The sequence below is a fragment of the Stegostoma tigrinum genome, chromosome 24 (genome assembly GCF_030684315.1).
Source record: "Stegostoma tigrinum isolate sSteTig4 chromosome 24, sSteTig4.hap1, whole genome shotgun sequence".
NCBI classification, from domain to species: Eukaryota; Metazoa; Chordata; class Chondrichthyes; order Orectolobiformes; family Stegostomatidae; genus Stegostoma; species Stegostoma tigrinum.
This window is the reverse complement of record NC_081377.1, coordinates 8,979,405-8,991,989: the sequence shown is the minus strand read 5'-3', so window position 1 is coordinate 8,991,989 and position 12,585 is coordinate 8,979,405.

The window sequence follows — 12,585 nt, the reverse complement described above, 5'->3', positions numbered from 1 at the left end:
AACACATCTACTGGTTCCCTGATAACCACTCTGCTTGAAGCTTCCTCAAAAAAAATCTTTGATACATTAGTCAGACACAATTTCACTTTCATGAAACTGTGCTGACTCTGCTTAATTAGATTATGATTTTCCAAATGCTCTGCTATTACTTCCTTAAAAATTGATTCCAACAACAGATGGTAGGCCAGTTGGTCTGACTGTCCCAACGCCAAATGACACGATAATCAGGTAATAATCTATAGATGATCATTTTTGAGGTTTCATTTGGGACCAAATCCACAAAGTTTCTCAACAGAATATCATTCCTACCTCTACCCTTGCCATTTTCCTCATGTGGACTCTAACATTCGGAATCCTCCTCCATCCAGTTAAAGCTCTTTTTCATCTGCAAGGTGTGCCTTGAACTGTAGCTGTGTATTATTTTAAGATTCCCTGCACTCCACAGACTCCCATTTCAATTACAGCACGTGTCTTGCCACATTTGGCAATATGGACAATGAAGGACTAGTACCAAAAGCTTCTCCAACCCATCAGGCCCCTAATACTCAGGCATATCAGGCTGAACTTTTTTATTTACTTAATTGATTAGTAGAGTAGTTATTTTTCAATTGATTTTATTTTGCACAATGAATTAATGTAGTTTATTAAATTTTAATACAGAAAAGTAAAGTATGTTGTAATTTCATAGCTTAGAAACAAAAATGCACTGGCTACTTGACAAATAAAAAGGTTTCAAAAACAAAGCTGCTAGAAAAGCTAAGCAGGTCTGGCATCATCTGTAAAGGAAAAAGCAGAGTTAACGTTTCGGGTCCTCGGAGGAAGGGTCACCGGACCCGAAACGTTAACTCTATTCTTCCCTCCACAGATGCTGCCAGGCCTGCTGGGCTTTACCAGAAACTTTGTTTTTGTTCCTGATTAACGGTATACGCAGTTTTTTTGGTTTTTAACTAAAAAAATATTGTTGCTTTAGCAATCTTATTAACAAAGCAGACAGTTTTACAATCACTTGGTGAGCTCCCACCTTAAATCCGTGCCTTCATCTTTATTTCTGTCAATGGAAACCATTTTTTTCCATATTCACTCTTAAAACTCTTCACAGTTTTGAATATTTGTCAAAACATTACATCTTACCTTCTCTGCTCTAATGAGATCATGTTCTTGTAAATCTCAACTGTATTCTGGAGTCTTCACAACTTTCATAAATTGTGATGCCCAAAGTTTGCAATAATGCGACTAGAAACAAAACTGTCTTCAGCATAATCCTCGAGGCTCCATCTCCACTGATTGTTCACTCCCTACCCCTCCTTACCGCTCAACTTCAGCATAAATACCACCTTCTCAGTTCTGAGGGAATGTAACTGGACTAAAAGTGCTGACACGGCTTTTGCTCCACAGATGCTGTCAGACCTGCTGAATTTCTTCAGCAAATTCTGTTTTTGTTTCAGATTTTCAGCATACGCAGTTCTTTTCTTTTTGTTTAATACTGTTGCTTTTGTGCCCTACGCCTATATTTTAAGCTCAAAGTTACTGGGTGCTTTTTAGAACTTTTTGTTTTGAGTGTCAACTCAATCTGTCACTTACACACATGAACATCTAAAACTTAAGGCAGTAGACTTCCTTGCTTGTTTCACCATTCAAGAAAGGTCATGGCTGATCTGCTTGTGACCTAAATTCCATTTTCTTGCCTACCCCCCATAATTCCTTGCCAGTCAAGAATCTCTCCATGAAGATATTCAGTGACTCTACCTCAATCACTATCTAGGAAAGAGAGTTTCATAGGCTCATGATCCTTGACAGAGAAACAAAAATCTCTTAATTTCCATCTTAAATTGGGGCCTCCTTGTTTCTAAACTATGACCCTTGAAAGAAAGCATTTCCTCAGGATCTTATATGTTTCAATAATATCACATCTCATTCTTCTAAACCCCATTGGATGCGTGCTCAAACTTTTCAGACATTCCTCATAGGCATTGCAAATCCTAACTCAAGGAATCGGTCAAATGAACCCTTTCTGAACTGCTTCTAATGGCATTTCTTTTTCAAGGACCAAATCGGTACCTCTATATGTTCACTTTAGGGTCTCTGATCCTGCATTCAAAATAAGATGTTGCCTCTTAGTTTCTGTTACGTATTTTCACACTTCCTGTCAAAACAAATCCTTTAACATTTCTCAGTCTTAAATCATATCAGCCATCCGTTCACCTATTTCAAGAATTAAGGTCACCTGAAAATATACCCCTCATTGCAACTGATTCACAAACCTTGAATCCATATATATCAAGCCAGGAACAGGTCAATAACAGATCAAAACAACAGTAATCCCATCACCATTCCTAGGACACCCTTGCACAATGCTTCCAAATCTGAAAAGCAGCCACCTACCACTATTCTCTGCTTGCTGATACTTAGCCAATTTCCTATCATTGACATTTAACCCCATGGTTTTCAATTCAGCTAATGAGCCTATTCTCCAATGTTTCATCAAAGACCCTTTCGGAGGTCAATATACACAACATTAACCTCAATACCTTTCATCAGTTCTGTCTTTTCATCAGAAATCAATCAAGTTAATCGAGCGTGATTTATACTTAGCAAATGCACATTGCTGGTTTTAATTTACTGACTCATAGTTAAATCAAGTATCATCATGTCTAAATACATCACATCCAATGGAATTATGTTGATTGATCGATAGCCACTATGTTTATCCTTCTGCTTTTTATCTGAGCACAGATGTAATATTTGCATTCCTCAGTTCACAGCATTATCCCGATGACAATGCCTGGTACTTTTGTGGTATTTGACATTTGTACCAATGTGTGTTACTGGGAAAAGGCTGTTAAAGGCAGTTCACTGCCATCAATTTTCATTTTGTCTTTGCTTTGTCTCAGGTCTGTCTAATGATTAGTGATAGAGGATACAACACAATGCGGAAATTTCAGAAGAGGCATACTCTTCAGATTATAAGAAGGTTCATTCCATGATATCAATAGATATAATTACACTAGATCAGACATAATTCCCATGATGTAGGAGCAAATTACTGCAATTGCTGGAATCTGTACTGAAAACAACAAATGCTGGAGGTCACAGCGGGTCAGACAGCATCTATGGAGACAGAGCAAGCTACTGTTTCAAGTTTAGATGGCTCTTCATCAGAGCTGAAGGGAAGTGTGGAGGGGACAGCATTTATGCTAATAGTTTGGGCTGGGGGTTAGTGGATGTGGGGTGCTGTTGGAGAAAACGTGTTGGTAGTTCAGATTATGTGATCGGAATGTAAAAACGGCATAAACGGTGTGTCTAACTGCCAGACTGGAAAGGAACGACAGGGATGGAGGGAGGGGAGAGAGCACAATGATAACAAGCTAAAAGAAAGGGAAGACATAGGAGCTGGTTCACAATTTAAAGGTGTTGAACTTAGTATTAAACCCAGAAGGCTGTAAACTGCCTGGTCTGAAGATGAGATGTTGTTCCTGCAGTTTGACCTGTGATTCCAACCCCGTCCCAAACTATAAGCATAAATGCTGACCCCTCCACACTTCAATTCAGCTCTGATGAAGAGCCATCTAAACTTGAAACATTAGCTTGCTCTGTCTCCATGGATGCTGTCTGACCCGCTGTGATCTCCAGCATTTGTTGTTCTCTATAATTCCCAGGGTATTAGGCAGTTGGTGCTGATAGAGTCATAGAGTAATACAGCACAGGAACAGACCCTTCGGTCTAGTCAGTCCATGCTGACCATATTCCCAAACTAAACTAGTCCCACCTGCCTGTGCTTGGTCCATAACGCTCCACACTTTTCTTATTCATGTACATATCCAAAAGTCTTTTAAACATTGTAACTGTAGTTTCGTCCATCACCGCCTCTTGGAGTTCACTTCACAAACGCCCCACTCACTGCGTAGAAAAAAAGTCCCTCATGTCTTTACTAAATTTTCCTTCTGCTCCCTAAAAAACATGGCCCCGAGTTTTAAAATCCCCCTCCCTAGGGAAAAGACACCTGTCACTCACCTTATCCATACCTCTCATGATGTTACAGACTTATATAACTTCCAATGCGCCAGTAAGAAAAGTCCCATCCTATTCAGCCTCTCCTTGTAAGTCAAATCTTCCATTCCTAGCAACAACACGGTAAATCTCTTCTAATCCCCCTCCATCTTAATAATATGATACACCCGCTCCTTCCAAAAGCTGGGAGTTGAACTTTTGTCTCCAGTCAGTAGAATGGAGCCAATGTAACATGAACATTTAATCCATTTAGAACCCTTACTTTCTCCAACATGGCCTTCCAGCCACACACCTACTTCTGAGGAAGATTGGATGATTGGGATCAGTACCTCTGCAATTTCCATTGTTACTTCACCCAGCAACTTAGGAAGCATCTTAAACCAGACTTTTTTTTTCACTGAGAGTATAGGTGACCTTTCTCAGGCATTCTGTTTGATCGCCACATCTTTTAATAACAACACCTAGGAATCATGACAGTCCAGTAGTGAGAAGACTATTGAAGGTGGCACAGTGGCTCGGCGGTTAGCACTGCTGCCTCACAGCACCAGGGATCCAGGTTCAATTTCACCCATGGGCAACTGTCAGTGTGGGGTTTGCATGTTCTCCCTGTATCTGCGTGGGTTTCCTCCAGGTGCTCCGGTTTCCTCCCACAGTTCAAAGATGTGCAGGTTAGTTGGATTGGCCATGCTAAATTACCCGTAGTGTTCAGGGATGTGTAGATTAGGTGGGTTATAGGGGGATAGGTCTGGGTGGGATGCTCGGAATGTCAGTGTCAACTTGTTGGGCTGAAGGGCCTGTTTCCACACTGTAGGAATTCAATGAATGGAGTGAGTTGGGTTTAGAACATTTGACCAAAAATTGAGGAGCTTGGAGTCAGGAGAGGGAAAAAAAATTTGCTAAGGATTGTTTAACCATCAGCACTGGTTACTTTTGCATGATGTGGAGATGCTGGTGTTGGACTGGGGTGGACAGTCAGAATTCACAAGATACCAGGTTGTAGTCAACACACATTGAGAATCATAAGCTTTTGAACCGCTGCTCCTTCTTCTTCACCTGATGCAGGAACACACTGAAAGTTTGTGATTTCAAATAAAGGGAATAAAAGATATAGCAAAATCTGAAAATGGGCAACTAACTCACTATTTCCCACTTACAACTGCCACTAATGTCATATTTTACACCAATATCTTTAGTACAGCCAAAGGAAATCTTCTTGGACTAAAGGTACTATTGAACACTCCCAGACTTGGAATTACTTAATGCTGACACTAGGTGCTCGAAATAGAAAGCGTTCTATTTCCCCAGACTTCTCAAGTCACGTCAATTTCGACGAAACTAATTTCTCAAAAATGAAAAGAGCAAATATGTGTAATGATATAATCATATCTTCTAAATTAACCCTCCTTTTACAACATTTTAAATACATTGTAAAAGATTTGTTTTGTGTCCATTGAGTAGGAGATTTAAATCTCACACTTACAAGAAATAAATCACGTTTTTGTCACACAATGCACAAAAGCCACCTTTCCTCAATGTTGATACAAATATAGGAACATTATACATAGAATTTTTTAAAAATCAACTGCAGAAACAAAGAGACGGTACAAAATTGATGACACACAGCCATAGACGCATGTGCCCAGTTCAAATCTCAGACACAGTGCACTGTTTTTATTCCTTATTAGGCTTCTCATCATCTCAGCTTGAGGAGACATTGTAATCACTGTTCCAGTAATAACATCTGTATTTTCTTGCCAGTTCTTTCGTGCCCACTGACCCTGATAAAGGGGCTTCAAATTTCTCAGCACATCTTCTGTTTGATGTTATATATTTTGCCAAATACCTTTTATTACCCTAGCTTCACCCAGTTATTATTTTAACCACTTACTCCACCACAAATCATTAGTTTAATCCCTCAACAAATTAGAAAAATATATTGCATTTTTAAATATACTTTACATTGCTTCACACAAAGGTAATGAATATAAAAAGGAAATCAGAACCAACCTGATTTATAGCATCAATAATTAAAGTCTTTTTTAAGTCAAAGAAGGACAAAATTTGGTTTTTGTAAAGGACACAACCAATTGCTGAATAGGACACAAGTTTTAATCGTAGGGCATTTGTTTTACAAGGACATTTGTGGCATTTACCTCAGTATGTTTCCTATTGTAAACAGACTTTCAGGCTGACATACAGCGAAGCCCAGAGATGTCAGAAATACTGCAGTCCCCAATCAAGGGGCGCCCTATTAATAAAAACAATTAAGTTGTGATTCAAACTCAAAATGCTTGCCCATAAATTTAGAAATTGGCACAAATGAAATTGTGTTCAAATGATGGTGCTCACCCTCTTAAAAGACTTTAAGCTAACTGAGGGACACTTTGTGACAGGAATTTATGGTCCATCAAGGGACATAACCCATTCTTAGTTTGAAAGTGCAGTTCAGAGACATCCCCTTAATTTAGTGGTTGAATATTTCAACTGATTAACCTGTTTTAAGCATTCAAGTCTGGACAAAACACTGAAGATGGAATTTTGTGAGCAGAGACTAAGCATCTTGTACAAAATATTTAAAAATCTCATCAAATTACTCCTCATAATTTTGTATCATAAATTGCCCCAAAAACAAAGTTGCATTTGCAGAGTGTCTTGGCAAATCCTTAGCTTGTTTCAAAGTACTTAGTAGCCAATGATTCACTTAACTGAGTATCATCGCTGTTATTGTGTTGCTAAACATTGCAATCAATGTACCCGCAGCAAAGCCTCACAAACAGTGTGCAGGAGAAGGGACTAGTTTGATGATGCTGGTCAAGATACTGTATGAGGTTTCTGTCCATCTGCAAATAAGATGCAGATTCAGATAATAGATAATCCAAAAGGTGGGGTCTCCGGAAGTGCAGCACACACTCTGTAATGCACTGAGGCATCAGTATAGAGTCAACTTCCTAACCTAGTAATCCATTCAACCTGTAGAGTGAGCCATGCAGATCACATATCTGGATTGGTTACTGTGAAGAGTCTGTATGATGATTGATCAGAACATTATCAGTGAGATGCACTTCTCATCTTGACAGTGCATTCCAATACCTTGTTCTATTTCCTTATAATGTCACAGTTGGTACCATGATAGCTCATGTGGGGGTTTGAATAACACTGTGATGCCCTAAAGGTGGACAATGTTGCAGATTGCCACTAGCAATGATCCAGCTTTGTCTCCTCAATGTGGAAACGTATGGGGTGCTACAAATGTTAATGTTTCTTACTGAGCAAGTTTTCAGGTCTGGAATTCAATGCCCATGTGTACAGTGGAAGCGGGATTAAATGAAGAATTCAAAAGTGAATTTGACTGATGAATATGCAGTATTACAGGTGGAAGGCTAGAGAATGGCAGTAAATGAATTGTTCATTTGCAGAACTGGTGTGCTACTGGGCTGAACGATCTTCTTCTGCACTGTAACATTGCTGTGATTCTGTAACTTTTCCCCCTTACTGTCTGAAAAAACTTTGTCCCTGAACAATAAATCAGGGTTGCGCTATGATAGAACATACTTTCAATGGGAATGTGTGGCAAAGCCAGCATTTATTGCCCATTCTTAAGTACCCTTCAGGAGATGGTGAGCCACTTCCTTAAATATAGTCTGCATACCATGCTACGCTATTTCAGAGGGTAATTGATAGTTAAACACATCATTCAGATCTGGAATCATGGAAAGCCAGACTGTGTAAAGATGTCAGCTTTCTTTCTCTGTAGATAGTGGTGAGCATAGAATAGTTACAACACAGGAGGGCACTGGCTTGTCAAATCTATGTTAGATGTCTGAAAGAGCAATTCACTGAGTGCTGCTCTGTCTTTTCAGCTCCAGACCCAACTATTCTTTTTCTCTTCAGATAATGATCTATTTTTGTTTTGAAAGCCACAACTGAATCAGCCTGCAGCAATTTCAGACAGCACACTCCAAATCCTAAACATCTGTGTTGCCATTGAGTCTTTTGCCAATTACGCTCCAGCTCTTGATCCTTCTAGCAAAGACAACAGTTCCTCTTTAACTATTCCATTCAGACCCTTCAATGCCGCGTAAAATCTCCTCTCAACCTCCTCTTGTCAAGGGGAATAGCCCCAGATTCCTTAATCTATCTCAATAAATGATATTCTTCATTGCTGAATCTTTGCTACAAACTCACTAATCCTGCCTAATAATATGGTACGCAGAACTAAATAGGTTACTCCAACTGGGGTGGGCCAGTGTTTTAACATAACTTGCTTGCTTTTTTGAGCTCCCACCCTCTTGATAAATGTCAGGATCCTCCATGTTTTATCAATCCTTCTCTCAACCTATCTTGCCATCTTCAATAATTTATACACTAATGTCTCCAGGTCCCTTTGTTACCACTTCTGTGAAGTGTAATCTCTTTTTACACCCGCTTTCTTGGTCTCCCTATCAAAATGTAACAATTCACACTATTCTGCACTTAACTTCATCTGCCACTTGTCTCCATTCCATCAAACTATCCATATACTTACATATGTTAAAAATTCAAATCCAACTGATCACCATTTTCTCACGAAGTGTGTGTCATCCACAGATTTTGAAATTGTACCCCATACACCCAAATTCAGATTTTGTATAGATATTTAGAAGAACTAGAGTCTTATCATTGGCTTCTGGGGAACATTCTTACAGCCCAAAAAGCAAATGGAATCAATTGTTTCCTAATCAGCCCATTTTGTTTCTATGTTGTGCTCCTTTTACTTCCTACCTGCTGTATGACAATCTTATCAAATGTCTTTAGGAACTCCATATGCACATGTCAACCATAGTATCCATATCCGTCCTCTCCACTTCCTCCTCAAAAGCTCAAGCAGGTTAGTTTAACACAATTTGCTTTCATCAAGCCTATGCTGACTTTCCCTAGTAAATCTGCACCGGGCCAACTTTAACTAACTCCCAAATTATTATCGCTGCAAGTTTCTTCACCACCTCAGTTAAACTGATTGGTCTCAAGTTGCTGAGCTTATCCTTACACCACTTTCTAAATAAGGACGTAACATTTGAAAGTGGACGTGCACTATCACTTTAGCTAAAGAGGGTGGGTAAATTGTACACAGTGTCTCCAAATTTCTCATCTTTCGTCCCTCCATATCCTTGAATGCATCTCAACTGGTCTGGTGGATTATGAACTTTAAGTACAATCAGCTCTTTAACACCAATTTTTTTTTTACAAATCGAGCGTCTCAACTTTTTTTGTAATTAATTCATCAGATGTTGATATCACTGACCAGGCCAGAATTTATAGCCCATCCCAAATTGCACAGAGGACTGTTAGAAGTCCATCATATTGCTCAGAGTCTGGAATCACATGTATACTACATCAGGTAAGCAGAGAGGGAATGAAGGTTATCAGGGAACCAGATTTTTTTTTTCTCCTGGCAATCAACAAGGCGTCCAGAATCATCAGATTAATTCCAGATTTTTATTGAATTCGAATTCCACCATCTGCCTCGGTCGGATTCAAATCCATGTCCTCATAACATTGCCTGGGTCTCTGGATCAATGGGCCAGCGATCGCTAGGCCATCACCCCCTTCCTCTTTCACTGTGATCTGGGCATCATTTCCTTCTTTGGCAAAGACAATGCAAATGCTCATTGGGACTACACTATATTCCAGCCTCCATACATAAATCATCTTCTGTGAGGTCCCAAATCAGCTCCACTTCTCCTTTACAGCACTTATTTATAGATCAAGAGAAGACATTTGCATTTCGTCATGCTGGAGGATCACAGTTTGGATCACATGGAGTCTCTGTCTGTCTGTTTAGGTGAAAGCAAAGAATTATAAGTGAAAGGGACCTCTCACTCAAAGGCCACCTTCAGCTGATCAACCATATCAATACTTTTGTGATTTTGCTTTGCGCAAATTATTTGCTGAATTCATTTGACCACGAAGTGCTTCATGACACCGAGAATGTAAAAAGTATTATTTAAAATAAACATCTTTCCATATCTTTTGTACAGTAACACAGATGGTGTAATCATAGGTACTTAACTTAAATTTGATACCAGCTAATCCAAGTGTCTTGAATAGCTTCTTATTACTCTGATCAGCTTTGGTTGTGTCCTACTCTAGGGCCATGAGTTTTACCCAGATTTCTTACAAAGGAACAAAGATCACATTGTAGGAGCTCCATATTACAAGGAGCAGGTGTCATTCAATCTGAGAGCAGGTTAATAAAGCAACCTCTGTAATTCATTTTCCCATCAATACAGCTCATGAGCAGCATTACAAATACACGTTATGAATCAAATTGGTTCAGTATTTTAAAAGAAAGTTCAACTGTATTCCTATATGCATCACAAATTTTTAGAAAATTCTTTCTTGAAAACATCTTTTGTCTTTGAGTCATATAATGCCTGAGCTTATCAAGCACAATGGATTTTAAAAAAAACAGGAACTCTAATGGATCATGCCAAGACAGTTAGTTGAATGAGCCAGTGATGCCCTTTAATCTTTGGCCAAGTGCTCCTGACCTAATCCGTGCCTGACTGAAATGCCACTGTCTAGAATGGCACATCGTAGAGAGATAGTGCATAGAGGCCACGTACCTTCCACCACACAGTAAATGCTAGATTTAGACCTTTGTAGTCAATTTCCATTATTGATGGGAAATTAACAAAACAAACCACAGGACTGATTGTTTCGTTTTAAGTAAAATCCCTAAATAAAATCTTTATAGCCTTGAATTGACTATCTTTCCTAGAAAACAGAAGAAAAGGCATGAAGTGCCAAAGCTGGTGAGAGTGCCTTATGCAGGTGGCAAATGTGACAGAGACAGCTGAAGTCCAAAGGCCATGTTAGGGCTACCATAAGAATAGATTGACACTGTATACTATGAAACTGAGTAGAATCAACACTGGAAACTGCCTCTGATTGTCTTATTTTGTTCCACAAATGATTAAATTTTAACAATTCCAGTCGTCTTTGTTTTAGGTTAACCATTTTTAATGTGAAAAAATTTGCTTGGTTTCTCTGATTTAACCGACTACAAAATGGAAGTAGTCTAATATTGTTTATGACTCCCACTTGATTAAAAACAAAAAAGCTGAAAACTCTTCAGGTAAATTGCATTTACATCACAAATGCAAACAGATTAGAAACAGAAACATTTTTTATTCGATGTCGAACATTTAGAAAACCTACAGTGAAAATGGTTGTCATATTTGCAACTGTTCACCCCTCTCTAAATAAGCACTCTGATTGGGTAGTGGCTAATTAGACAGTGGTGTATAGACATAGCTGAGTGCAATTTCACTTTTGGGAAGATTAAAAAGCAATCTACAACCCACTTATATATAAAGCTCAAGCTAGTTTCTACCCTGTTTCAGAGCATGTTATTAATGTGGTCATACTATAAAAGATTCACACTGTCATCGGTGGAATCACTTCAATTTCAATGCAATCCTTTTTGAACAAAATGGTCTGAGTCTCACTTGTTGATAATCAGAGGTCGAACAGATCCTAAGCTGATAACTGCAAGGATCATTTTCCAACTGTGTGATCCTGTTATTGAGCCTCACTCTTTCGAACTTTGATATCTCCAACTGGTTTGCTTAGAACTGCCTAATCATTTGGAGTTGAACTATGCTGCAGTTCAAAACATGACTCCCTTGTGAATCAGCTGAGAATGTGTGGATTAATTGGAGTTATTACATTTTGACTGGGTTGAGTGCTGTAATGTTACAGGATGTGGATCACAGCAAACTTCAATTTTCTAGGAAATACCCAAGATGGGAGTAGAGGTAACACAAATTCCTCCACTGAATATTTGACTATTAAATTATATCAATATCTCTCCCTCACTTAACACAGATTAAATGTACTAATGAAATCAGCGTTTGCCCAAGAAATGAACTAAGCTCTGAAGAACCATTAAGAATACTCGGTGTTTTAATTAAGTGGTTTCCCACAATGTGATGTAGTCCCACCTGCCAAATTGAATCAACCAAATAATGTAAGATTCAAAGCAGGAAACATTAAGCAATGAAGCAATAACCTGAAATGAAATACTAAGCTGACCATTGGAAGGGAGTCAAATAGGAGGAGGCCAAATTAAAACCAACAGGGAACAATATATTGTCCTTTATGTTTCAATGTCAAGGTACAAATAACCAGGAAATCATTTGCCTGAGACTGTGCTTGATGTCCTCAGCAAAACTGGGAGAGTGAAGGAGTGAAGTTTGGACTTCAGGATTAGTTCTTAGTCTTGGCTTGATGAATACAGTGAGTAAACAGAAATGTCCTGGTTCAGGAAAGAGGATATCAATCTCCAACATTAATGTCACATTCCTGATTCCTAACCTGAGAATAAATTTGGGAACAGTCTGCATGCAGACTGGAATGCATTGACAGGAAACAGCTATATGAATGTAAAGTGTACGAGGCATAAATGGAAACTACTAAGTGAGCCACAGAAAAGTCTAGCCTTGGTTGTCTGAGAATAAATTTGGAAGCTTACACCAATATATGTGATGACCCCCGAAAACATGCATTCTTAAACTGAGTATGCACATACTGTGG